This window comes from Mustelus asterias, unplaced genomic scaffold, assembly GCF_964213995.1.
Source record: "Mustelus asterias unplaced genomic scaffold, sMusAst1.hap1.1 HAP1_SCAFFOLD_357, whole genome shotgun sequence".
Taxonomy (NCBI): domain Eukaryota; kingdom Metazoa; phylum Chordata; class Chondrichthyes; order Carcharhiniformes; family Triakidae; genus Mustelus; species Mustelus asterias.
In genome coordinates this window covers 117,189-142,786 of record NW_027590316.1, presented here as the reverse complement: position 1 = coordinate 142,786, position 25,598 = coordinate 117,189, and the positions used below count along the sequence as shown (strand labels likewise).

The 25,598-nt window shown below is 48.4% G+C and overlaps 1 protein-coding gene and 1 long non-coding RNA gene across 6 annotated transcripts in view; one reads left to right on the top strand and one right to left on the bottom strand.

Annotated features, from left to right (window-relative positions):
• LOC144486471 (NACHT, LRR and PYD domains-containing protein 3-like) overlaps positions 1-6,604 on the bottom strand; it is an 87,728-nt gene extending 81,124 nt beyond the window's left edge. For 3 of the 4 annotated variants that reach the window (XM_078204511.1, XM_078204510.1, XM_078204515.1), the window contains exon 1: positions 3,003-6,604. The gene's annotated coding sequence lies outside the window, so the exon portion shown is untranslated. Of the gene's footprint in view, positions 1-2,451; positions 2,515-3,002 lie in introns of those variants that run through there. The other variant, XM_078204512.1, reaches the window with a different exon arrangement.
• Positions 6,490-25,227, top strand: LOC144486473 (uncharacterized). Of its 2 annotated transcripts, XR_013496268.1 has the most exons (4): positions 6,490-6,630; positions 8,968-9,053; positions 9,272-9,330; positions 24,785-25,106. It is a non-coding gene; the product is annotated as an uncharacterized LOC144486473 (long non-coding RNA). The 2 variants fall into 2 exon arrangements; XR_013496267.1 differs by lacking the exon at positions 8,968-9,053 and having other exon boundaries at positions 6,513-6,630; positions 24,785-25,227.
• The last annotated feature ends 371 nt before the right edge of the window (positions 25,228-25,598 follow it).

Sequence of the window (25,598 nt, the reverse complement as noted above, 5' to 3'; positions counted from 1 at the left end):
GCACATCCCCCAGTCCCACAGGGCGGCACAGTGGTTAGCACTGCTGCCTCACAGCGCCAGGGTCACAGGTTCAATTCCTGGCTTGGGTCACTGTCCCCGTGTCTGTGTGGGTTTCCTCCGGGTGCTCCGGTTTCCTCCCACAGTCCAAAGATGTGTGGGTTAGGTTGATTGGCCATGCTAAATTGACGCTAGTGTCAGGTGGTTAATAGGGTAAATAAGTAGGGTTATGGGGATTGTCGTCGGTGCAGACGCGATGGGCCAAATGGCCTCCTTCTGCACTGTAGGGATTCTATGGTTCAGGGAGAGAGAGGGAGAAAGAATGAAAAACAGAAAGAAAACGCTTCAGAGAGAGAGATCTTCCCTTCCTTCCAAACACCTTGTGACTGACTCCCTCCCTATTTCTTCAATCTTCCCCATTCAGTTTTCCTATTCTCCACTGCTCTGACCCATGTGTGGAACAACATTACTTTTCATTGATCAGACTCTGTTCCAACATCAGCAGGAGTTAATTGAGGAACCTCACCACATCAAGGAACCACAGCAGGTATTTACAAACTTACAGGAACAGGAGTAAGTGAACACTACCGAGTGTTTGCACTTTCGTTCAATGAGATTATTGTTCATTTGTTAGTGAACAGAATCTATCAGGGTGGCAATTCACTGAACAGCCACTACTCAATTTGTCAAAATAATTACAAATTTCAGAAACCATAAATTTGTACAAAGTTTGTTCTAACCACTGCAACCTGCAATTGGTTCCCCTCCACCTCTCAATCCATCTCTGCCTCCCCCCCCCTCAATCCATCTCTGCCTCCCCCGTCTCCCTCCACCTCTCAATCCATCTCTGCCTCCCCCCCCCTCCCCATCCATCTCTGCCTCCCCCCCTCCCCGCCACAACCCTGTCCCTTCTCCCTCAATCCCTCCCCCCTCCCAGGGGTGCAGCAGCTGCTGACAAGGAAAGCCCTCTGCATTTCTGCAAGGTGACTGACTGTGGACTGTTGGCATCCGAGGGAAAAGTCCAGAGATTGAGATGCCAGTGAAATTCTGCATCTTGCAATTCGTATCTTAACAAATAAACCAAATCAACAAATTGAGGGATGAATTAAAATGCAGCATCCTAAAAATGAACAGAATCTCGAAGGAAACTTAAACAATAAAGCAAACTATAATGAAAGGGGTTAAAAACACACTCCAGCCCTCAGTGCCCACCAGGTAAGGAAAGCCTCTATGTTGCCAGCAGAGATCACATGCTCCCTTTCACCTGGCAGTGAACATAGCTGCAGTAGATGGGAAAAGAGTTGGGACAGACGACCCACTCAACTTCCCGTTGCCTGGACCTATTAATGGCCAGCTTGGCCAAGTCCAGGAGCAGGCTCATGAGGAGCTTCTCGCCCATTCCCGTCCCCCTCCATGACGGGTGCCCAAAGATCGACGCTTGGGGCTGAAGTCCCACCAAAAAAGAACGTTACACATTTCTCAAGAAACTAAAAATGAAGTGCAGCCTTTGACAACTTACATATATGTGGTCTATGGACTCCACAAGGCTGCAAATTCACAGACGTATTTTTAAGTCTGTGAACCAATTCAACCTGTGACTGTATGGTGTTGCTGCAGGCAAACCCCTCCACCCTAGGTCCTGATGATAAGGGGGAGGACTCACTCATGAATGGCCATCCACTGGGGACAATACCTGGCAGGGTGTGTCCGGACTGCGGGCAAAGTCAGAGAGGTGAAAGTTGCTCAGTAGAAGCCCAGACAGGGCAAAAGGGCGGAGAGGGGATTTTCATGAGGCACAAACATTGTGGGTACCAGTTCTTCTCTCTCTTTAGAGATAGAGTTTGGGGCCACGGTGACAAAACACGTGTTGCACTGTGAATGTGCACATATCCTCGTATTCAATCAAGCTCTCAGTTTTCTTGCATTTGTTGCTTGTGCGGCTGTAAAAGCAATTTAGTTTCATGTTCTACAAATGCTCATACAGGGCCCAGAATGAAATAACTGAGAGAAATCCATTACTGTGTTTACTCATACAATTTAGATGGTGTTTCCACAGACACGGCTTGGATTGTAATAACAGATCTTTCTATGAAACATTGAATCATCCAATTGCTGCAGTGCAGGAGGAGGCCATTGGGTCCATCCAGTCTGTACCGCCCACAATCCCCCCCAGACCCTATCCCCGTGTTGACCCTGCTAATCCCCCCGACACTGAGCAGCAACTGAGCCTGGCCAGTGCCCCTGTGCTGCTGATGTTTGGAGAGTGTGAGGAAAGGGCCGCAGACACGGGGAGAATGTGCAGACTCCACACAGACAGTGAGCCAAGGCCGGGAATTGAAGCCGGCTCCCTGGCGCTGTGAGACCGCAGCACCAACCACTGAGCCACCGCGCCGCCCACAATGTAACTGACCGTCCCCGCTCTGTTAATATGATACAAAGACAGGCTGTATTTACACAGGAAACCGCCATTTTAATCCTCAAGCTGAATGTTGTTGAAGTTGAAACTTTTTCTGGGCCGTTAATTCCTCAAACCCGGAAATACCCGGATACGCAGTGAAAAAACCGCAATGCGCCTGCGCGCAGTAGGAAGCGGGCCGCACCCTCCCGGAGTGAAGTTCGCGCAGGCGCATTCGGGGCTGCGGCGGCTGCTTTCCAGCTCGCAGATTGGTCAGCTCCCGGTCACGTGCTGTGAGCGGGCAGTGACTTCAGACCCCCCCTCTCCAGCCGCGCGCAGAAACCGTGAACGGCCGTTCCCACGTGACCGCGAGCCGCTTTCAGAGTGGGCGGGACCTCACCGCACCCTCATTCCCCATTGGTGCATTCTGCTGTCCGTCAAATGAACACAGCCAATAGGAGCCCGCTCCAGCAGAATGATTGGCAGCCAGTGCGGGGCGCACTCGGGCAGCTTGTGATGAAGCAGCGACTCGCTGCCACTGGGGACAATCCCAGTCAGCGAGAGTCGGCGCCGCTGAAGTGGAGACTCTTTCTCTTATTTAATTCCTTACCGTTATTCAAAAATTCGGTGTGAACGTCACTGGGAAAGCCCCGCACACGCAGTGAGAAACGCCGCTGGGAAAGCCCCGCACACGCAGTGAGAAACGCCGCTGGGAAAGGCCCGCACACGCAGTCAGAAACGGCGCGGCGCCTGAACTCCGCACTCGAGACGGCGGCGGCTGTTTGTCCGCTCGCCTATTGGCCAGATCCAGGTCACGTGCTGTGCGTCGGCAGTGACGTCAGAACGCCCCCTCCAGCCGCGCGCGGAAACCGTTTAACGGCCGCTTCCAGCCACGTCACTGAGTGGGCGGCACCTCATTGCGTCATCATTCAGATTTACATACAGCATGGAAACAGGCCCTTCAGCCCAACTTGTCCAGGCTGCCCCTGTTTTTAAACCCCTAAACTCGTCCCAATTGCCCACATTTGGCCCATATCCCTCTATACCCATCTAACTAAATGCTTTTTAAAAGACAATTGTCCCCACCTCTACTCCTCCCTCTGGCAGCTCGTTCCAGACACTCACCACCCTCTGTGTGAAATAATTGCCCCTCTCACCTTCAACCTCTGCCCTCTAAGGTTTAGACTCCCCGACCTTTGGGAAAAGACATGAACTATCCAGCTGATCTGTGCCCTCATTATTTTATAGACCTCTATAAGATCACCCCTCAGCCTCCTACGCTCCAAAGAAAAAAGTCCCAGTCTATCCAACTCCTCCTTCGAACTCAATCCATCAAGTCCCGGTAGCATCCCAGTAAATCTTTTCTGCACTCTTTCTAGTTTAATAATATCCTTTCTATAATAGGGTGACCAGAACTGTACACAGTATTCCAAGTGGGGCCTTACCAATGTCTTGTACAACTTCAACAAGACGTCCCAACTCCTGTATTCAATGTTCTGACCAATGAAACCAGGCATGCCGAATGCCTTCCTCACCACTCTGTCCACCTGTGACTCCACTTTCAAGGAGCCATGAACCCGTACCCGAGATCTCTTTGTTCCGTAACTCTCCCCAACACCCTACCATTAACTGAGTAAGTCCTGCCCTGGATCAATCTACCAAAATGCATCACCTCGCATTTGTCCAAATTAAACTCCATCTGCCATTCGTCAGCCCACTGGCCCAATTGATCAAGATCCCATTGCAATCCGAGATAACCTTCTTCACTGTCCACTGTGCGACCAATCTTGGTGTCATCTGCAAACTTACCAACCATGCCTCCTATATTCTCATCCAAATCATTAATATAAATGACAAATAACAGTGGACCCAGCACTGATCCCAGAGGACACCGCTGGTCACAGGCCTCCAGTTTGAAAAACAACACTGGACAACCATTCACTGGCTTCTGTCATCAAGCCAATTTTGTATCCATTTAACTACCTCACCCTGGGTCCCATGATGTAGGTTGTGCAACAACCTGCCATGTGGTACCTTGTCAAAAGCCTTATTGATTCATTGCACAATCCATCACTGCACCCTCATTCTCCATTGGTCCATTCTGCTGTCCATCAGCTGAACACAGCCAATAGGAAGCCGCTCCAGCAGAGTGATTGACAGCCAGTGTGGGTGGAGTCGGGCAGATTGTGATGAAGCAGCGACTCGCTGTGGATTCGCTGCCATTCCAGCCAGCAAGAGGCAGCAAGGGCGGCACCTTCCGTCCCCAAGCGCAGCATTCGCACCATCCCACTTTCAACCCCAGCACCACATACAGCTTCTTGTTGTTTCTTCCATTGGCAGCACCCCCGGGTGCTCTTGGTGCTCCCGTTCCAGCACCTTTCCTCTTAATGATGGGGGATTGAGGCTCTCATAGCCCAGAATAAACATCCAGCAACACCGACAACTCCCAGCTTCCGCACATTTACCGCTGTAACTCCAGGTGCTTTCTACTCGTCGTCCCTCTCTGGACAAGTTGCACACCCTGCCTCATAACCGGATCATTCCGGGTAACTGGTTAGCGGTTACCGGAACTTTATCTTCTTGTGTGAAATGCATTGTGTGCACATTCCAGCGGGAACATCTTTATCTCCAGGCAAAGGCAGCCTTGACAGAGCATCCGCATTGCCGTGTTTCTCTGACTGACAGCACCAACACCCACCTCTGCAATCAAACTGCTGCCATGGACGGTATCCCAGTGAATAGTCCAAGGATGGAAGATAAAATTTAGGAATTATGAATGGGAGTCAGTAATTCAGCCCTTCGAGCTCCGTCACAACATCATCATGGCAGAGCTTTTAATTTCTTGATGCAAAGACGATGCCTCAGCCTCCTTTTTCCACCCGAGCAAACTTTTCCTCAGCTTTCGTCAATGATCTAGAAGCGAATACTATGGATCTTCCACTCCGTTTGACATAACGTGAGACAGGACAACCCCAATCCCATTGGGCGAGGCGTCGCATTTAAGGTGCAGCGGTAACTTTGGGTTAAATTGAACTCGCATTTCCAATCTCTTCAAAGCCTGCTTTAGCACCAGAGAAGCCTCCTATTTTTAATTCACTTCCACGGCTCTCCTTTCACCAGCAACTGGAGCATCAGTTTCAATGCTGTCGCCAGATCCGGAATGAGCTTGTCATAGTAATTGATTATGTGGTGATATAAACAGGGCCTAGTTTTAAGGCTGATAAAATTGGATATCCTAAATTGAAGAATTGGGCACATTGAAATCAATCACAGTCACACCGCAGGCAGGCCAATTGTACAATACACAAATGTGTCTGGGCCTGACCCATCAACCACCCATCAAAGGTCGTTACACTCTACTTGAGACTTAGCAGGAGATCATGGCACCTCATTGAAATGCATCGGTCTATTGTTAGAAGCCCAGATCGGGCCAGACTTTCTGTCACCAAGAGATCCTGTAGAAAGCTTACCTGATAACAAGTTTAACAACATGGAGATGGACACCTGCGGGGCGGACCCTGGTGTCCTGTCAGGCAGACATCAAGAAACCCACTGGGTATTGGAACCCCCTCCTGGGACCTCATTGGCCAGAAGCCAGAGAAGTTTCTGGAAAGGCAAGCAGGCTGGGGATAAAGGGACACACTCAGAGGCACAAGGAGCGAAGACTCGACAGGGGAGACAGCCGTGACCATTCGGAAGACTGACCAGAGAAGGAAGGAAGGAAGGAAGGAAGAAGCGGCCATCGAGACTCACCTTCGTGACGACAGACCAGAGGGACTCAGAGAATCGGGCCTGCAGTTTAACCAAAGCATCTTTACGGGTAGTATACTTGAATCTGCTGGGGTATCCTCTTGTTTTATGTGGGTAATTTAAGGGTTAATAGTGTTATTTAATAAACTTGTTGAATCTTTACTTATGTTTGTCCTTGTCCACCTTGCAAATAAGGGCACCGGGGTAAAACCTTGGAGTAAGTAAACTGGTTGAAAGTATCTGAGATTAACAGGTACAACAATTAGACCCAAAAATCACCTGAATTGGGACACATTGTCTGGTCTTGGGGCTTTCATGATGACCTCCATCTTGGGCCTTGTGCAATCCATTTCATGACCCAGGCATTCAATGGAGTCCTTGAAGAACTCATATTTCTCTCTTGATTTGCAGGCCGTGCTCCTGCAACCTCTAAGGTATTCTCCAAGTACTGGGAAAATAGTCAAATCCATGAGCAAGATCTCATCCAGGTAAGTCTGGATTCTTGTCATTCCACTCAGGATTTGGTCCATGGCCTTCTAATCGAGATAAGGGCGCATGTAATCAAGATGGGGGCATTCCAAACTGAAATTGGGGGCACTTGTGATTCACCTGGGCACTCCTCATTGACAGGAGCAGTGCAAGCTGATATGCGGGCACTCAGAATTGAAACTGTCACTGCTCTAAATCTAAATGGGAGCACACCTAATCGGGATAGAAGTCTCTCTTATTCGAGATACGGCGTGCTCCCAATCGAGATGGGGGGGGGGGGGCACTGCTAACAGCGATGGGGGGAGGGGTCACTGCTAACGGTGACAGGGGCGGGGGGGCACTGCTAACGGCGGCGGGGGGGGCACTGCTAACGGTGACGGGGGGACACTGCTAACGGTGACGGGGGGAGGGGGGCACTGCTAACGGCGACGGCGGGGCACTGCTAACGGCAACGGGGAGGGGGGCACTGCCAATGGCGATGGGGGGGGGACTGCTAATTGAATTAGTCGCTGCTCCAAATCTAAATAGGAGGCACCCCGAACTGATATAGAAGGCTCCATCATTCGAGATACGGGGCACTCCTAATCGAGGGAGGGGCAGACCTAATCGAGGTAGGCAGCGTTCCTAATTGACCGGGGACACTCAGAAATGACGGGGGGCACACCTCACTGAAATAGTCACTGGTCCAAATCTAAACAGGGGGCCATTCCTAATCGAGATAGAAGGCTCCCTTATTGCAGATCAGGACACTCCAAATCAAGATGGGACACTCCTAATCGTTAGAGGGTCACTCGCAATCGAGATAGGGGGCACTCCAAATTGAGATAGTTGGGACTTCAAATCGAGCGAGAGGGAACTACTAATTGACACGGGCACTCCTGTGAACCTGGCACTGAACCCAGCCAGGCCTGTGACACTGAATCCTAAAGAACAGAGTGAATCCAGCCAGGCATATGGGACTGTATCTCAAGCGACAGACAGAACCCAGCAATGCCTGTGACACTGAATCTCGAAGGATAGAGTGATCCCAGCCAGGCTTGTGACACTGAATCTCAAAGGACACAGTGAACACAGCCAGGCCTGTGAGACTGAATCTGAAAGGACAGAGTGAATCCAGCGAGGCCACTGTTCGACCACCCCGAAGCCTCCTATGCTCCAGGAGAAAATGTCCCAGTCTTTGCAGCCTCTGCTTATAACTCAAACCATCAAGACCCTGCAGTATCCCAGTAGTTCTTTTCTGCACACTTCCTAGTTTAGTAATATCCTTGGTATAATAGGGTGACCAGAACAGTACACAGTATTCCAAGTGTGGCCTTACCCAATGTCTTGTACAACTTCAACATGATGTCCCAAATCCCATTCAGTATTCTGACCAATGAAACCAAGCATGTGGAATGCCTTCTTCACCACTCTATCCATTGTGACTCCACTTTCAAGGAGCTATGAATCTGTACGCCTAGATCTCTGTTCTATAACTCTCACCAATGCCCTACCACTAACTAAGTAGTGCGCTGGTTCGATCTACCAAAGTGCATCACCTTGCGTTTATCTAAATTAAACTCCATCCACCATTCATCAGCCCACTCGATCAAATGATCAAGATCCCGTTGCAATCCGAGATAACTTTCTTCACTGTCCACTATGCCACAAATCCTGGTGTCATCTGCAAAATTACTAACTATGCCTCCTAAATTCTCATCTAAATTATTAATATAAATTACAAATAGCAGGGGACCCAGCACCGATCCCTGAGGCTGGTCACAGGCCTCCAGTTTGAAAATAGAACAACCCTCGACAACCACCTTCTGTCTTCTGTCATCAACCAATTTTGTATCCATTTGGCCACCTCATCCTGGATCCCATGAGATTTAACCAAATCCGGTCTAGTTTTGCTTTTAAATGTTTACATTTTTAAACACAAACCTCTTGCCCTTGTTGGGAATATCAGTGCGGTTTGAGAAAAGCAAACACTGATCCGACACTCAACACCCCCCAACACAGGACTGAGCAGAGAGTGTGAAATGTGAGTGGTGTGAGTGTGGATTATCTATTATAAGTGGATAAGAAACACTCCTCCATTTTCAAATCTTTACCTTGCTTATGGAGTGTCTCGGACTCCCCTGTCACTCACTATCCATCTGAATTAATCTCTATTCCTCACTGTCTAACTGTTACTCTCTGCATTGCTCCCTCTCCCTATCTCTCTGTTACTCTGCATCGCTCCATCTCTCTCTCTCTTCCTCTCTCTCTCTATCCCTCTCATCCACCATGTTGTTTATCATTAAGGGCTCTAATCACGGAGAATTCAAACACTCTTTCTGTTTCTGTCTTGGCAGAATTAGCAACATGAGTGCAAATTTCAAGATTGGATTCACACAATACAGACAGAACAGTATTTATATAATGGCTTCTGCAAATGCTGGTGAGCTCAGTACATGTGGTAGCTTAATGTTACAATAAGATAGAATCTGTATTCAGACAACTGTTACTCTCTGCATTGCTCTCTCTCATTCTCCCGACCTCTCTGTTACTCTGTATCTCTTCCTCTCTCTCTCTATCCCTCTCATCCACCATGTTGTTTATCATTAAGGGCTCTAATCACGGAGAATTCAAACACTCTTTCTGTTTCTGTTTTGGCAGAATTAGCAATATTAGTGGATATTTCAAGACTGGATTCACACAATACAGACAGAACGCTGGTGAGCTCAGTACACGTGGTACCTGAATGTTACAATAAGATAGAATCTGTATTCAGACAACTGTCACCCCACAGGGTCCAAACTTCACCGTGTTAATTGGATTTGATTTGATTGATTTGTATTGGGATGCAGTGAAAAGTATTGTTTCTTGTGCGCTATACAGACAAAACATACCGTTCATAGAGTACACAGGGGAGAAGGAGAGGAAAGGGTGCAGAATATAGTGTTGCAGTTACCGATAGTGTGTAGTGAAAGATCAGCTTAATATATGGTAGGTCCATTCAGAAGTTGACATTCTCCCCAAGCACTAAAGCTTCCCACAAAGCAAGGCTCACAAATTCAACACCAGTTTCCTTTGTCCGCTCTCCCATCATGCTGTGTTCGGAGTCTCTGATCGATGCTAAGGGCCTAGTATTTGAGGCTCTGAGCTGAACCCACAATCTGTCTGATTCTGAGAGAAGATTACTGCCCACTCATATATATACCCTTGAAATATATCTGTTGTGTACAGAGTCACTTCTTCTTTCCCTGTGTCTGCTATCCTTAAAGAACTACTGAATAATCTTTAAACATCTGTATTATCACAGAACAGGGCCAACATGGGGGAATCTAGTATCAGGGAGGGCACAGTTTAAAATTCATACAGCTCCCATTAAAGATGGAGATGAGGAGGAATAATTTGTTCTCTCAGGGGGTGGTTAGTGTTTAGAAGTCAAAGTTAAAATTCATTTATTGGTCACAAGTCAGTCTTACATTAACACTGCAATGAAGTTACTGTGAAATTCCTCTAGTTGGCGCCTGTTCGGATCAATGCACCGAACCAGCACGTCTTTCAGAATATGGGAGGAAACCGGAGCACCCGGAGGAAACCTACACAGACACGGGGAGAACATGCAAACTCCGCACAGACAGTGACCCAAGCCGGGTATCAAATCCAGGTCCTCGGCGCTGTGAAGCAGCAGTGCTAACCACTTTCCCCAGAGAGTGAGTTGAGCATTATGGGGAGACACGCAGCAAAGTAGAGTTCAGGCCACAGTCAGATCAGCCATGATCTTATCAATGGGAGGAGCAGAATGGCCCACTTCTGCTCCTATTTGTTGTGTTCTGCGTGGTACTTTAAAAGGCCATTGTACTCAGCATTGCAGGAACTCTGCCGAACACACTCTATCTCAATCACTTCCTCTCCCTCTCTGTGACTCTCACTCCATTCCTTTCCTTCCCTCTCTCTGTTACTCTCTCTCTATCTTGTTGTAGGGAAAAGTCCCTTGTACCAGTGCATTCAAGGAAGTCGAGTCGCAAGGCAAGGTTCAAAGCGTTTTTCTTTCATGTACAATTACTGGGAACCCAGGGAGACCCCTGTAGCCAGCTTAGAAACAGTGCTTGGCCACGTTGATCTCAATGGTTATACATTTGCTCTGGATATTTATAGGAATCCAAATTCGAGCGGGAACATTTGCTCATACATTTTTACAATATTTATAAAATGGCCTGTCTGGTCAGGAAGTTCCCGGAGAGACTTGTCAATTTGCATCTGTATGGTGTGTGTCCGTGTTAATGGGACTGCCTGTTCTTGCCCCGGTGTTTTAATGTGTTTCCCATTATCCTCTCGATGTGTCCCCTTATCTACATCGATCTCTACTGTTTTGTGTCTGTATTCTATGCTTGCGAGATTAGGTGTTAATGTCATTTTGTCCTGCTGTGTGTAGGGGGATTTAATCTAATCTCTTATTCTTTTTATCCTAGTTTATTAAGTTTCTTTGCCTGCCTTGGCCATTTTATTCCTGTAATATTTTATTGACAGTCCGGTTATGCCATATAACCCACTCCAGGCCTTGACTCGCAGATATCCCGATCTTCTGGCCAAAGGCCGGTTTAAAATGCAGCTTCGTGCTGTTGCTGGGCAAAGCTTTTGTCGGCTTTGAAATGAAAGGTCTCTCAGCTGTGCAGAGGGGGATTTAAACGAATGTCCATTCGGGTGTTCCCCTCTGCATTGTGGGCACGTTATAAATGGTGCCAATCAGTCCAATAAATGAATATGTTTAATGAGGTGAATATTGATGAGATAATAAAAATATGGCTTTTGGAAAATGGCCTACTTCAGTCCCTCCTCTCGTCCAGGGGGTCCCATTCATGGCTGACCCCCCATGGACGATCTTGAGAGGTACAGTGACTTGTACAGATGTCGTCCTTGCCGTTGTTCCTCTTCCTCTGTGGTGTGGTTAAATTCTTGCATCTGGATACTGGCAGTGGGTAGCATTCTTGATGCAATATTTGCACATATCACTTTAATACAGGTTAGGCCCAGGCAGAGTGTGAACAGGATGGCTACTACTAAAATTAATCCCGTCATAATGTATGCTCCCCAAACTGTGTTAAACAGCCACCCTAACCACCCATCAGTCCCTGTAAATCCCTGTTTAAAGCTATCCAATTGCTTTTGTATCCCGGACATGGCTGCTGTTATGTTTAATGTCTCGTCGTGTACATATGTGATGCATTTTCCTTTGATGATGGTGCATACCCCTCCTTGTCTGGCTAGCTGATAGTCTACTGCATATCTCGCTTGCTGTGTGTATAGTCTGAGTTCTGCGAGTTCTTGGTCAATTGCACCCAGTGCTTGGAGGGTGTTGTTTCCTAAGATGGTAAGTCCACATTTGAAGAAATTCCTATTACTGGCACTGATCACCCCTGCGGTGCCCCCTGGGGATAGTGTCCCCAGAAATCCATACCCCAAAGAAGATCCTAATGTGACAGGGGCCTGCCAGTCTTGACCCACACTTGACCCTGACTGCACAGAGCTGTGCTGAGGTGCTTCATGGGAGTGGGGCAATTATGTCTGAACTTAGCTCCTGTAACTAAGTGCACTGGAACTACTGAATTAGAACGCAGCTAACTCTGCACTGGAACATTAGAATGCAGTTAGCTGTTACTAGAACATCAGAACTGAAGTGGATGGCCTCACACTGACTATTCATAGATTTGCAGGGTTTTTTTGTGCTGTAGCTTTACCAACTCACTTAGTCTCTCTGTGTTCCTGATTTCTAAGAATTAAATACAGTCAAATTCTAATTCAATTACAGCTAGTAGGTCAGGAAACTTAAACATAGAAACATAGAAAACTACAGCACAAAACAGGCCCTTCGGCCCCACAAGTTGTGCCGAACATATCCCTACCTTTTAGGCCTACCTATAACCCTCCATCCTATTAAGTCCCATGTACTCATCCAGGAGTTTCTTAAAATACCCTATTGAGTTTGCCTCCACTACCACTGACGGCAGCCGATTCCACTCGCCCACCACCCTCTGTGTGAAAAACTTCCGCCTAACATTTCCCCTGTACCTACCCCCCAGCACCTATAACCTGTGTCCTCTCGTAGCAGACATTTCCACCCTGGGAAAAAGCCTCTGAGAGTTCACCCGATCTATGCCTCTCAACATCTTATATACCTCTATTAGGTCTCCTCTCATCCTAAGTCTCTCCAAGGAGAAAAGACTGAGCTCCCTCAGCCTATCCTCATAAGACATGCCACTCAATCCAGGCAACATCCTTGTAAATCGCCTCTGCACCCTTTCAATCTTTTCCACATCCTTCCCATAGTGAGGCGACCAGAATTGAGCACAGTACTCCAAGTGGGGTCTGACAAGGGTCTTATAGAGCTGCATCATTATCCCCGGGCTCCTAAACTCAATCCCTCGATTGATAAAGGCCAGCACACCATACGTCTTCTTAACCACCTCCTCCATCTGCGGGGCCGATTTTAGAGTCCTATGGACCCGGACCCCAAGGTCCTTCTGATCCTCCACAGTACTAAGAGTCTTTCCCTTAATATTGTACTCCTTCATCCAATTTGAATTGCCAAAATGGACCACGATGCATTTATCTGGGTTGAAGTCCATCTGCCACTTCTCCGCCCAGTCTTGCATCCTATCTATGTCCCTCTGTAACCTCTGACATCCCTCCAGACTATCCACAACCCCACCAACCTTCGTGTCGTCGGCAAACTTACCAACCCATCCGTCCACTTCCTCATCCAGGTCATTTATGAAAATGTCAAACAGCAAGGGTCCCAGAACAGATCCCTGGGGCACACCACTGGTGACCGACCTCCATTTAGAAAAAGACCCATCCATACACACTCTCTGCCTCCTTTGGGCAAACCAGTTCTGGATCCACAGGGCAGCAGCCCCTTGGATCCCATGCCCTCTCACTTTTTCTAGAAGCCTTGCATGGGGGACCTTATCAAACGCCTTGCTAAAATCCATATAAACCACATCTACCGCTTTCCCTTTGTCAATGTGTTTAGTCACATTTTCGAAGAACTCCGCCAGGCTCGTAAGGCACGATCTGCCTTTTACAAAGCCATGCTGAGTATTCCTGAGCATACTAAACCTCTCCAAATGCTCATAAATCTTGTCCCTCAGGATCTTCTCCATCAGCTTACCAACCACTGAGGTTAGACTCACCGGTCGGTAATTTCCTGGGCTATCCCTATTCCCCTTCTTGAAAATAGGAACCACATCCGCAATCCTCCAATCCTCCGGCACCTCTCCCATCTCCATCGACGATGCAAAGATTATCGCCAGAGGCTCTGCAATCTCTTCCCTCGCCTCCCACAGTAACCTGGGGTACATCCCATCCGGACCCGGCGACTTATCTTTCTTGATGCCATTCAAAGATTCCAGCACAACCTCTTTGTTAAAGTCCACATACTCAATCTTTTCAGTCCATCGCATGCCCACAGTACATCCACCCATGTCCTTCTCCTCTGTGAAAACCGAGACAAAATTCTCATTAAGCACCTCTGCCATTTATACTGGTTCCGTACTGATTTTCCCGCCTTCACGTTTTATAGGCCCTATTCCTTCATGTCTCATCCTTTTACTCTTCACATATTTATAGAACGCCTTAGGATGTTAAAGTATGAGCTAAAATAAAAGTTCTGATGAAGGGTCATCCTGACTCAAAACTTTGGCTCGATTCTCTCTTTTCATTTGGAGGCCCACACTGTCTGTAATTTACACACAGTAAAACAACAACCTGAGTTGTTGTCTTGTCCTGCCAGGTGGGTGCAGGAGAACCAGTGGGACTCGCCCAACAGAGATGGAGAGTTGGAAGCAGTGTTAGAGAGCACACTGCTCTCACCTGTCTTACTGTTATCAATTTGACATTAAAATTGATATTTAACCTTGTGGATCCGATCTAGAATCTTCAGCATATTGGGTCAGGTTATAAATCAGTAATTTCCAAATATGTATATATAAAACCAATCGACAGCAAATCTCTTGTTCAGAGATTTTGGTTGAACCCAGAATAAAACTATCAGTAAGTTTAGGGGCTTGATTCTATAAATGGCACAGGATGGAACATTGCAAGTGTTTTTGCCAAACTATGGTTTCTAAAGTTTGACCTTTGAAACCGATTATCTGATCATTCTCTGAATAAAAATGTTGCACCATCTGAAATAAACAATCCAAGATCAACTGATTAAAAGGGAGGTGCAAATCCTCCAGAAGTTTCACACTTCATTATTCAACCAACATTTAAATACAGTTACAGGAGGCAATTATTCTGCCCCTTGAGCCTATTCCTCTAATTAATTATATTTTGCCTCATCTGCATCTTAACTCCATTTACCCTGAGTAGATGTCATCCTCGATAAGGACAGTTGACGATGACCTGCCATAGATTCACTTCACTTGTCATCCTGAGTGAATGAAATTCTGAGCATCTTCTTGAATAACTCCATTGGGTCAGAATCCACCGTGTTTGGTGTCTCTGTTGCTGGTTTACAATAATAAATGTAACTGGAGTGTTCGTGCTCACTGCCCAACAGCTGCAGCCATTGTTGCTCAGAGATCATTCAGTTTGGAAGTTAAACGGTTAATCTCCATGTATAGAAACAGTCCTTCTCTCAGCTCATTGACAAGGAACTGGCTCCTGGGCTCTGGGGTGAAACCACAAATATCAGGAAATCAATGTTTGCTCAAAATTCCGAAGTCCCAGTTGGAATTTGTTTCTTATCATTTGACGGATTTACTGAACATCTCTGGAACAAGAAGAGTTAAAGTAAAATTTCGAATGAAACTTGTTGACAGTTGAATTAGCCGCAGGTTGTCAAACTGGTTGAATTTGATGCCTGGAATGGGGCCGCTCCCTTCTCTGCAGTAAGTGGGGAATGTTTAAATTGAATTCCATGCTGAGGATGGGCAGCAGCTTTCACACAGAGGGTAAAGCTGTGAGCCTCACTGAAAAGGGAGACAATCACATTTCCAATTTGTTTCATTTCAGCAAGTTGCAAGAAATTTCTATCTCATTGATGCAGAGGATCAGGGATAGAAATTACACAGACGACACAGAAATGAAGAGACAGGGATTTTTTGCAGACAGAAGATAAGATTAATGTAACTTCTTACATTTAATGCCTTGACCAATATTCTGTATATGCAGCTTGTCCTGGATTCCAACATATCTCTGTTTCTTTGGCCTCTCTTTCCCCAATCCATCCATTTATTGTGTATTTCATCGGCTTATTTGCCTTTTCTAAATGCGTTACCTCACACGACTCTGAGGTCCCAGGAGGGGGTTCCAATACCCAGTGGGTTTCTTGATGTCTGCCTGACAGGACACCAGGGTCCGCCCCCCAGGTGTCCATCTCCATGTTGTTAAACTTGTTATCAGGTAAGCTTTCTACAGGATCTCTTGGTGACAGAAAGTCTGGCCCGATCTGGGCTTCTAACAATAGACCGATGCATTTCAATGAGGTGCCATGATCTCCTGCTAAGTCTCAAGTAGAGTGTAACGACCTTTGATGGGTGGTTGATGGGTCAGGCCCAGACACATTTGTGTATTGTACAATTGGCCTGCCTGCGGTTTGACTGTGTTTGATTTCAATGTGCCCAATTCTTTAATTTAGGATATCCAATTTAATCAGCCTTAAAACTAGGCCCTGTTTATATCACCACATTCCCTCCACTTCTACCATATCCAGCCCTTTCATTATCTTATAGGCCTCTATAAGATCATCCCTCAGCCTTCTAAACTCCAACGAGTACAAACCCAATCTGCTCAATCTCTCCCCATAACACCGTGTGTTACTGACGGTATCTCTACTAATGTTAATTCAGCACCCTCGCACAGTCTCTGAGTCACCCCTCTCCCCGCAGCACCCAGTGTTACTGACTGTATCTGTACTGATGTTAATCCAGCTCCCTCACACTGTCACTCAGTAACCCCTCTCCCCGCAGCACCCTGTGTTACTGACTGTATCTGTACTGATGTTAGTCCAACTCCCTCACACTGTCACTCAGTAATCCCTCTCCCCCAGCACACTGTGTTACTGACTGTATCTGCACTGATGTCAATTCAACTCTCTCACACTGTTACGCTGTAACCCCTCTCCCCCAGCACCCTGTGTTACTGACTGCATCTGTACTGATGTTAATCCAGCTCCCTCACACTGTCACTCAGTAACCCCTCTCCCCCAACACCCTATGTTACTGACTATCTGTACAGATGTTAATCCAGCTCCCTCACACTGTGACTGAGTAAACCCTCTCCCCCAGCACCCTGTGTTACTGACTGTATCTGCACTGATGTTAATCCAACTCCCTCACATTGTCACTCAGTAACCGCTCTCCCCCAACACCCTGTGTTACTGACTGTGTCTGTACTGATGTTAATCCAGCTCCCTCACACTGTCACTCAGTAACCCCTCTCCCCCAGCACCCTGTGTTACTGACTGTGACTGTACTGATGTTAATCCAGCTCCCTCACACTGTCACTCTGTAACCCCTCTCCCCCAGCACCCTGTGTTACTGACTGTGTCTGTACTGATGTTAATCCAGCTCCCTCACACTGTCACTCAGTAACCCCTCTCCCCCAGCACCCTGTGTTACTGACTGTATCTTGACTGATGTTAGTTCAGCTCCCTCACAATGTCACTCTGTAACGCCACTTCCCAGCACCCTGTGCTACTGACTGTATCTCTACTGATGTTAGTACAGCTCCCTCACACTGTCACTCAGTCACCCCTCTCCCCCCAGCAACTGTGTTACTGACTGTGTCTCTAATGATGTTAATCCAGCTCCCACACATTGTCACTCAGTAACCCCTCTCCCCCCAGCACCCTGTGTTACTGACTGTATCTGCACTGATGTTAAACCAGCTCCCTCACGCTGTCACTCAGTATCCCCTCTCCCCCAGCACCCTGTGTTGCTGACTGAATCTGTACTGATGTTAATCCAGCTCCCTCACACTGTGACTGAGTAATCCCTCTCCCCCAGCACCCTGTGTTCCTGACTGTATCTCGACTGATGTTAATCCAGCTCCCTCACACTGTCACTCAGTAACCCTCTTCCCCAGCACCCTGTGTTACTGACTGTATCTGTACTGATGTTAATCCAGCTCCCTCACACTGTCACACAGTAATCCCTCTCCCCCCAGCACCCTGTGTTCCTGACTGTATCTGTACTGATGTTAATCCAGCTCCCTCACACTGTCACTCTGTAACCCCTCTCCCCCAGCACCCTGTGTTACTGACTGAATCTGTACTGATGTTAATCCAGCTCCCTCACACTGTCACTCAGTAACCCCTCTCCCCCAGCACCCTGTGTTATTGACTGTGTCTGTACTGATGTTAATACAGCTCCCTCACACTGTCACTCAGTAACCCCTCTCCCCCAGCACACTGTGTTACTGACTGTATCTGTACTGATGTTAATCCAGCTCCCTCACACTGTCACTCAGTAACGCCTCTCCACCAGCACCCTGTGTTACTGACTGTGTCTGTACTGATGTTAATCCAGCTCCCTCACACTGTCACTATGTAACCCCTCTCCCCCAGCACCCTGTGTTCCTGACTGTATCTGTACTGATGTTAATCCAGCTCCCTCACACTGTCACTCTGTAACCCATCTCCCCCAGACCCTGGGTTACTGACTGTATCTGTACTAATGTTAATCCAGCTCCCTCACACTGTCACTCAGTAACCCCTCTCCCCCAGCACCCTGTGTTACTGACTGTGTCTGTACTGATGTTAATCCAGTTCCCTCACACTGTCACTCAGTAACCCCTCTCCCCCAGCACCCTGTGTTACTGACTGTATCTCTACTGATGTTAGTACAGCTCCCTCACACTGACACTCAGTCGCCCCCATACTCCAGCCCCTGTGTTACTGACTGTATCTGTACTGATGTTATTCCAGCTCCCTCACACTGTCACTCAGTAACCCCTCTCCCCCAGCACCCTGTGTTACTGACTGTATCTGTACTGATGTTAATCCCGCTCCCTCACACTGTCACTCTGTAACCCCTCTCCCCCAGCACCCTGTGTTACTGACTGTATCTGTACTAATGTTAATCCAGCTCCCTCACACTGACACTCAGTCACCCCTCTCCCCCCAGCACCTGTGTTACTGACTGTGTCTCTATTGATGTTAATCCCGCTCCCTCACACTGTCACTCTGTAACCCCTCTGCCCCCAGCACCCTGTGTTACTGACTGTATCTGCACTGATGTTAAACCAGATCCCTCACACTGTCACTCAGTAGCCCCTCTCCCCCCAGCACCCTGTGTTACCGACTGTATCTGCACTGATGTTAAACCAGCTCCCTCACACTGTCACTCAGCATCCCCTCTCCCCCAGCACCCTGTGTTACTGACTGAATCTGTACTGATGTTAATCCAGATCCCTCACACTGTGACTGAGTAATCCCTCTCCCCCAGCACCCTGTGTTCCTGACTGTATCTCGACTGATGTTAATCCAGCTCCCTCACACTGTCACTGAGTAACCCTCTTCCCCAGCACCCTGTGTGACTGACTGTATCTGTACTGATGTTAGTCCAGCTCCCTCACACTGTCACGCAGTAATCCCTCTCCCCCCCAGCACCCTGTGTTCCTGACTGTGTCTGTACTGATGTTAATGCAGCTCCCTCACACTGTCATTCTGTATCCCCTCTCCCCCAGCACCCTGTGTTACTGACTGTATCTGTACTGATGTTAATCCAGCTCCCTCACACTGTCACTCAGTAACCCGTCTCACCCAGCACACTGTGTTACTGACTGTATCTGTACTGATGTTAATCCAGCTCCCTCACACTGTCAGTCAGTAACTTCTCTCCCCCAGCACCCTGTGTTACTGACTGTGTCTGTACTGATGTTAATCCAGCTCCCTCACACTGTCACTCTGTAACCCCTCTCCCCCAGCACCCTGTGTTCCTGACTGTATCTGTACTGATGTTAATCCAGCTCCCTCACACTGTCACTCTGTAACCCCTCTCCCCCAGCACCCTGTGTTACTGACTGTATCTGTACTAATGTTAATCCAGCTCCCTCACACTGTCACTCAGTAACCCCTCTCCCCCAGAACCCTGTGTTACTGACTGTGTCTGTACTGATGTTAATCCAACTCCCTCACACTGTCACTCAGTAACCCCTCTGCCCCCAGCACCCTGTGTTACTGACTGTATCTTGACTGATGTTAAACCAGATCCCTCACACTGTCACTCAGCAACCCCTTTTCCCAGCACCCTGTGTTACTGACTGTATCTCTACTGATGTTAGTACAGCTCCCTCACACTGTCACTCAGTCACCCCGCTCCCCTCCAGCACCTGTGTTACTGACTGTGTCTCTAATGATGTTAATCCAGCTCCAACACATTGTCACTCAGTAACCCCTCTCCCCCCAGCACCCAGTGTTACTGACTGTATCTGCACTGATGTTAAACCAGCTCCCTCACACTGTCACTCAGCAACCCCTCTCCCCCCAGCACCCTGTGTTACTGACTGTATCTGCACTGATGTTAATCCAGCTCCCTCACACTGTCACTCAGTATCCCCTCTCCCCCCCAGCACCCTGTGTTACTGACTGAATCTGTACTGATGTTAATGCAGCTCCCTCACACTGTCATTCAGTAACCCCTCTCCCCCAGCACCCTGTGTTACTGACTGAATCTGTACTGATGTTAATGCAGCTCCCTCACACTGTCATTCAGTAACCCCTCTCCCCCAGCACCCTGTGTTACTGACTGAGTCTGTACTGATGCTAATGCAACTCCCTCACACTGTAATTCAGTAACCCCTCTCCCCCCAGCACCCTGTGTTACTGACTGTATCTGTACTGATGTTAATGCAGCTCCCTCACACTGTCACTCAGTATCCCATCTCCCCAGACCCCTGTGTTACTGACTGAATCGGTACTGATGTTAATCCAGCTCCCTCACGCTGTGACTGAGTAATCCCTCTCCCCCAGCACCCTGTGTTACTGACTGTATCTCTACTGATGTTAATCCAGCTCCCTCACACTGTCACTCTGTAACCCTCTTCCCCAGCACCCTGTGTTACTGACTGTATCTGTACTGATGTTAATCCAGCTCCCTCACACTGTGACTGAGTAAACCCTCTCCCCTAGCACCCTGTGTTACTGACTGTATCTGTACTGATGTTAATCCAGCTCCCTCACACTGTCACTCAGTAACCCCTCTCCCCCAGCACCCTGTGTTACTGACTGTGTCTGTACTGATGTTAATCCAGCTCCCTCACACTGTCACTCAGTAACCCCTCTCCCCCAGCACCCTGTGTTACTGACTGTGTCTGTACTGATGTTAATCCAGCTCCCTCACACTGTCACTCAGTAACCCCTCTCCCCCAGCACACTGTGTTACTGACTGTATCTGTACTGATGTTAATCCAGCTCCCTCACACTGTCACTCAGTATCCCCTCTCCCCCAGCACCCTGTGTTACTGACTGTGTCTGTACTGATGTTAATCCAGCTCCCTCACACTGTCACTCTGTAACCCCTCTCCCCAGCACCCTTTGTTCCTGACTGTGTCTGTACTGATGTTAATCCAGCTCCCTCACACTGTCACTCAGTAACCCCTCTCCCCCAGCACACTGTGTTACTGACTGTATCTGTACTGATGTTAATCCAGCTCCCTCACACTGTCACTCAGTAACCCCTCTCCCCCAGCACCCTGTGTTACTGCCTGTGTCTGTACTGATGTTAATCCAGCTCCCTCACACTGTCACTCTGTAACCCCTCTCCCCCAGCACCCTGTGTTCCTGACTGTGTCTGTACTGATGTTAATCCAGCTCCCTCACACTGTCACTCATTAACCCCTCTCCCCCAGCACACTGTGTTACTGACTGTATCTGTACTGATGTTAATCCAGCTCCCTCACACTGTCACTCTGTAACCCATCTCCCCCAGCACCCTGTGTTACTGACTGTATCTGTACTAATGTTAATCCAGCTCCCTCACACTGTCACTCAGTAACCCCTCTCCCCCAGCACCCTGTGTTACTGACTGTGTCTGTACTGATGTTAATCCAGCTCCCTCACACTGTCACTCAGTAACCCCTCTCCCCCAGCACCCTGTGTTACTGACTGTATCTTGACTGATGTTAGTCCAGCTCCCTCACACTGTCACTCAGTAACCCCTCTCCCCCAGCACTCTGTGTTACTGACTGTATCTGTACTGATGTTAATCCAGCTCCCTCACACTGTCACTCTGTAACCCCTCTCCCCCAGCACCCTGTGTTACTGACTGTATCTGTGCTAATGTTAATCCAGCTCCCTCACACTGTCACTCTGTAACCCCTCTCCCCCAGCACCCTGTGTTACTGTCTGTATCTGTACTCATGTTAATCCAGCGCCCTCACACTGTCACTCAGTCACCCCTCTCCCCCCAGCACCTGTGTTACTGACTGTGTCTCTATTGATGTTAATCCAGCTCCCACACATTGTCACTCAGTAACCCCTCTCCCCCCCAGCACCCTGTCTTACTGACTGTATCTGCACTGATGTTAAACCAGCTCCCTCACACTCACTCAGTAACCCCTCTCCCCCCAGCACCCTGTGTTACTGACTGTATCTGCACTGATGTTAAACCAGCTCCCTCACACTGTCACTCAGTATCCCCTCTCCCCCAGCACCCTGTGTTACTGACTGAATCTGCACTGATGTTAATCCAGATCCCTCACACTGTGACTGAGTAATCCCTCTCCCCCAGCACCCTGTGTTCCTGACTGTATCTCGACTGATGTCAATCCAGCTCCCTCACACTGTCATTGAGTAACCCTCTTCCCCAGCACCCTGTGTTACTGACTGTATCTGTACTGATGTTAATGCAGCTCCCTCACACTGTCACTCAGTAACCCCTCCCCCCAGCACCCTATGTTACTGACTGTATCTTGACTGATGTTAGTCCAGCTCCCTCACATTGTCACTCAGTAACCCCTTTTCCCAGCACCCTGTGTTACTGACTGTATCTCTACTGATGTTAGTACAGCTCCCTCACACTGTCACTCAGTCACCCCGCTCCCCCCAGCACCTGTGTTACTGACTGTGTCTCTAATGATGTTAATCCAGCTCCAACACATTGTCACTCAGTAACCCCTCTCCCCCCAGCACCCTGTGTTGCTGACTGTATCTGCACTGATGTTAAACCAGCTCCCTCACACTGTCACTCAGTATCCCCTCTCCCCCAGCACCCTGTGTTACTGACTGAATCTGTACTGATGATAATGCAGCTCCCTCACACTGTAATTCAGTAACCACTCTCCCCCCAGCACCCTGTGTTACTGACTGTGTCTGTACTGATGTTAATGCAGCTCCCTCACACCGTCACTCAGTATCCCATCTCCCCCAGCACCCTGTGTTACTGACTGTGTCTGTACTGATGATAATCCAGCTCCCTCACACTGTCACTCAGTAACCCCTCTCCCCCAGCACCCTGTGTTACTGACTGTATCTATACTGATGTTAATCCAGCTCCCTCACACTGTCACTCAGTAACCCCTCTCCCCCAGCACCCTGTGTTACTGACTGTGTCTGTACTGATGTTAATCCAGCTCCCACACACTGTCACTCTGTAACCCATCTCCCCCAGCACCCTGTGTTACTGACTGTGTCTGTACTGATGTTAATCCAGCTCCCTCACACTGTCACTCAGTAACCCCTCTCCCCCAGCACCCTGTGTTACTGACTGCATCTATACTGATGTTAATCCAGCTCCCTCACACTGTCACTCAGTAACCCCTCTCCCCCAGCACCCTGTGTTACTGACTGTGTCTGTACTGATGTTAATCCAGCTCCCACACACTGTCACTCTGTAACCCATCTCCCCCAGCACCCTGTGTTACTGACTGTGTCTGTACTGATGTTAATCCAGCTCCCTCACACTGTCACTCAGTAACCCCTCTCCCCCAGCACCCTGTGTTACTGACTGTGTCTGTACTGATGTTAATCCAGCTCCCTCACACTGTCACTCTGTAACCCATCTCCCCCAGCACCCTGTGTTCCTGACTGTGTCTGTACTAATGTTAATCCAGCTCCCTCACACTGACACTCAGTCGCCCCCCTACTCCAGCCCCTGTGTTACTGACTGTATCTGTACTGATGTTAATCCAGCTCCCTCACACTGTCACTCAGTAACCCCTCTCCCCCAGCACCCTGTGTTACTGACTGTATCTGTACTAATGTTAATCCAGCTCCCTCACACTGTCACTCAGTCACCCCTCTCCCCCCAGCACCTGTGTTACTGACTGTGTCTCTATTGATGTTAATCCAGCGCCCTCACACTGTCACTCAGCAACCCCTCTCCCCCCAGCACCCTGTGTTACTGACTGTATCTGCACTGATGTTAAACCAGCTCCCTCACACTGTCACTCAGCAACCCCTCTCCCCCCAGCACCCTGTGTTACTGACTGTATCTGCACTGATGTTAAACCAGCTCCCTCACACTGTCACTCAGTAACCCCTCGCCCCCAGCACACTGTGTTACTGACTGTATCTGTACTGATGTTAATCCAGCTCCCTCACACTGTCACTCAGTAACCCCTCTCCCCCAGCACCCTGTGTTACTGACTGTGTCTTCACTGATGTTAATCCAGCTCCCTCACACTGTCACTCTGTAACCCCTCTCCGCCAGCACCCTGTGTTCCTGACTGTATCTGTACTGATGTTAATCCAGCTCCCTCACACTGGCACTCTGTAATCCCTCTCCCCCAGCACCCTGTGTTACTGACTGTATCTGTACTAATGTTAATCCAGCTCCCTCACACTGTCACTCAGTAACCCCTCTCCCCCAGCACCCTGTGTTACTGACTGTGTCTGTACTGATGTTAGTCCAGCTCCCTCACACTGTCACTCAGTAACCCCTTTTCCCAGCACCCTGTGTTACTGACTGTATCTCTGCTGATGTTAGTAGAGCTCCCTCACACTGTCACCCAGTCACCCCTCTCCCCCAGCACCTGTGTTACTGACTGTGTCTCTAATGATGTTAATCCAGCTCCCACACATTGTCACTCAGTATCCCCTCTCCCCCAGCACCCTGTGTTACTGACTGAATCTGCACTGATGTTAATGCAGCTCCCTCACACTGTCATTCAGTAACCCCTCTCCCCCCAGCACCCTGTGTTACTGACTGTTTCTCTCCTCATGTTTATGCACTTCAGCAGTCACGGGCATTCAGCCTTGGATCTTCAGGTTAGCGTTCTCCAAGGCGGCCTTCACGACACACGACAGCGCAGAGTCGCTGAGCAGAAAACGATAGCCAAGTTCCGCTCACACGAGGACGGTCTCAACCGGGATATTGGGTTCATGTCACACTATTTGTAACCCCCACAGCTTGCCTGGACCTGCAACGTTTCACTGGCTGTCTTGTCTGGAGACAATACACATCTTTTTAGCCTGTCTTAATGCTCTCTCCACTCTCGTTCTTTGTATCTTAAAGACTTGATTAGCTGTAAGTATTCGCATTCCAACCATTATTCATGTAAATAGAGTCTGTGTCTTTATATGCTCTGTTTGTGAACAGAATTCCCACTCACCTGAAGAAGGGGCTTGGAGCTCCGAAAGCTTGTGTGGCTTTTGCTACCAAATAAACCTGTTGGACTTTAACCTGGTGTTGTTAAACTTCTTACTGTGTTTGGCTTTAGCCAGTGCATTATAACGGTTGGAATGCGAGTCTTTACAGGTAAGCAAGTCTGAAAGGTACAGACAATGTGAGTGGAGAGAGGGTAGAGCAGCGGTGAAAGATGTGTATTGTCTCCAGACAGGACAGTTAGTGAGATTCTGCAAGGCCAGGCAAGTCGTGGGGGTTACAGATAGAAACATAGAAAACTACAGCACAAAACAGGCCCTTCGGCCCCACAAGTTTTGCCGAACATAACCCTACCTTTTAGGCCTACCTATAACCCTCCATCCTATTAAGTCCCATGGACTCAACCAGGAGTCTCTTAAAAGACCCTATTGAGTTTGCCTCCATCA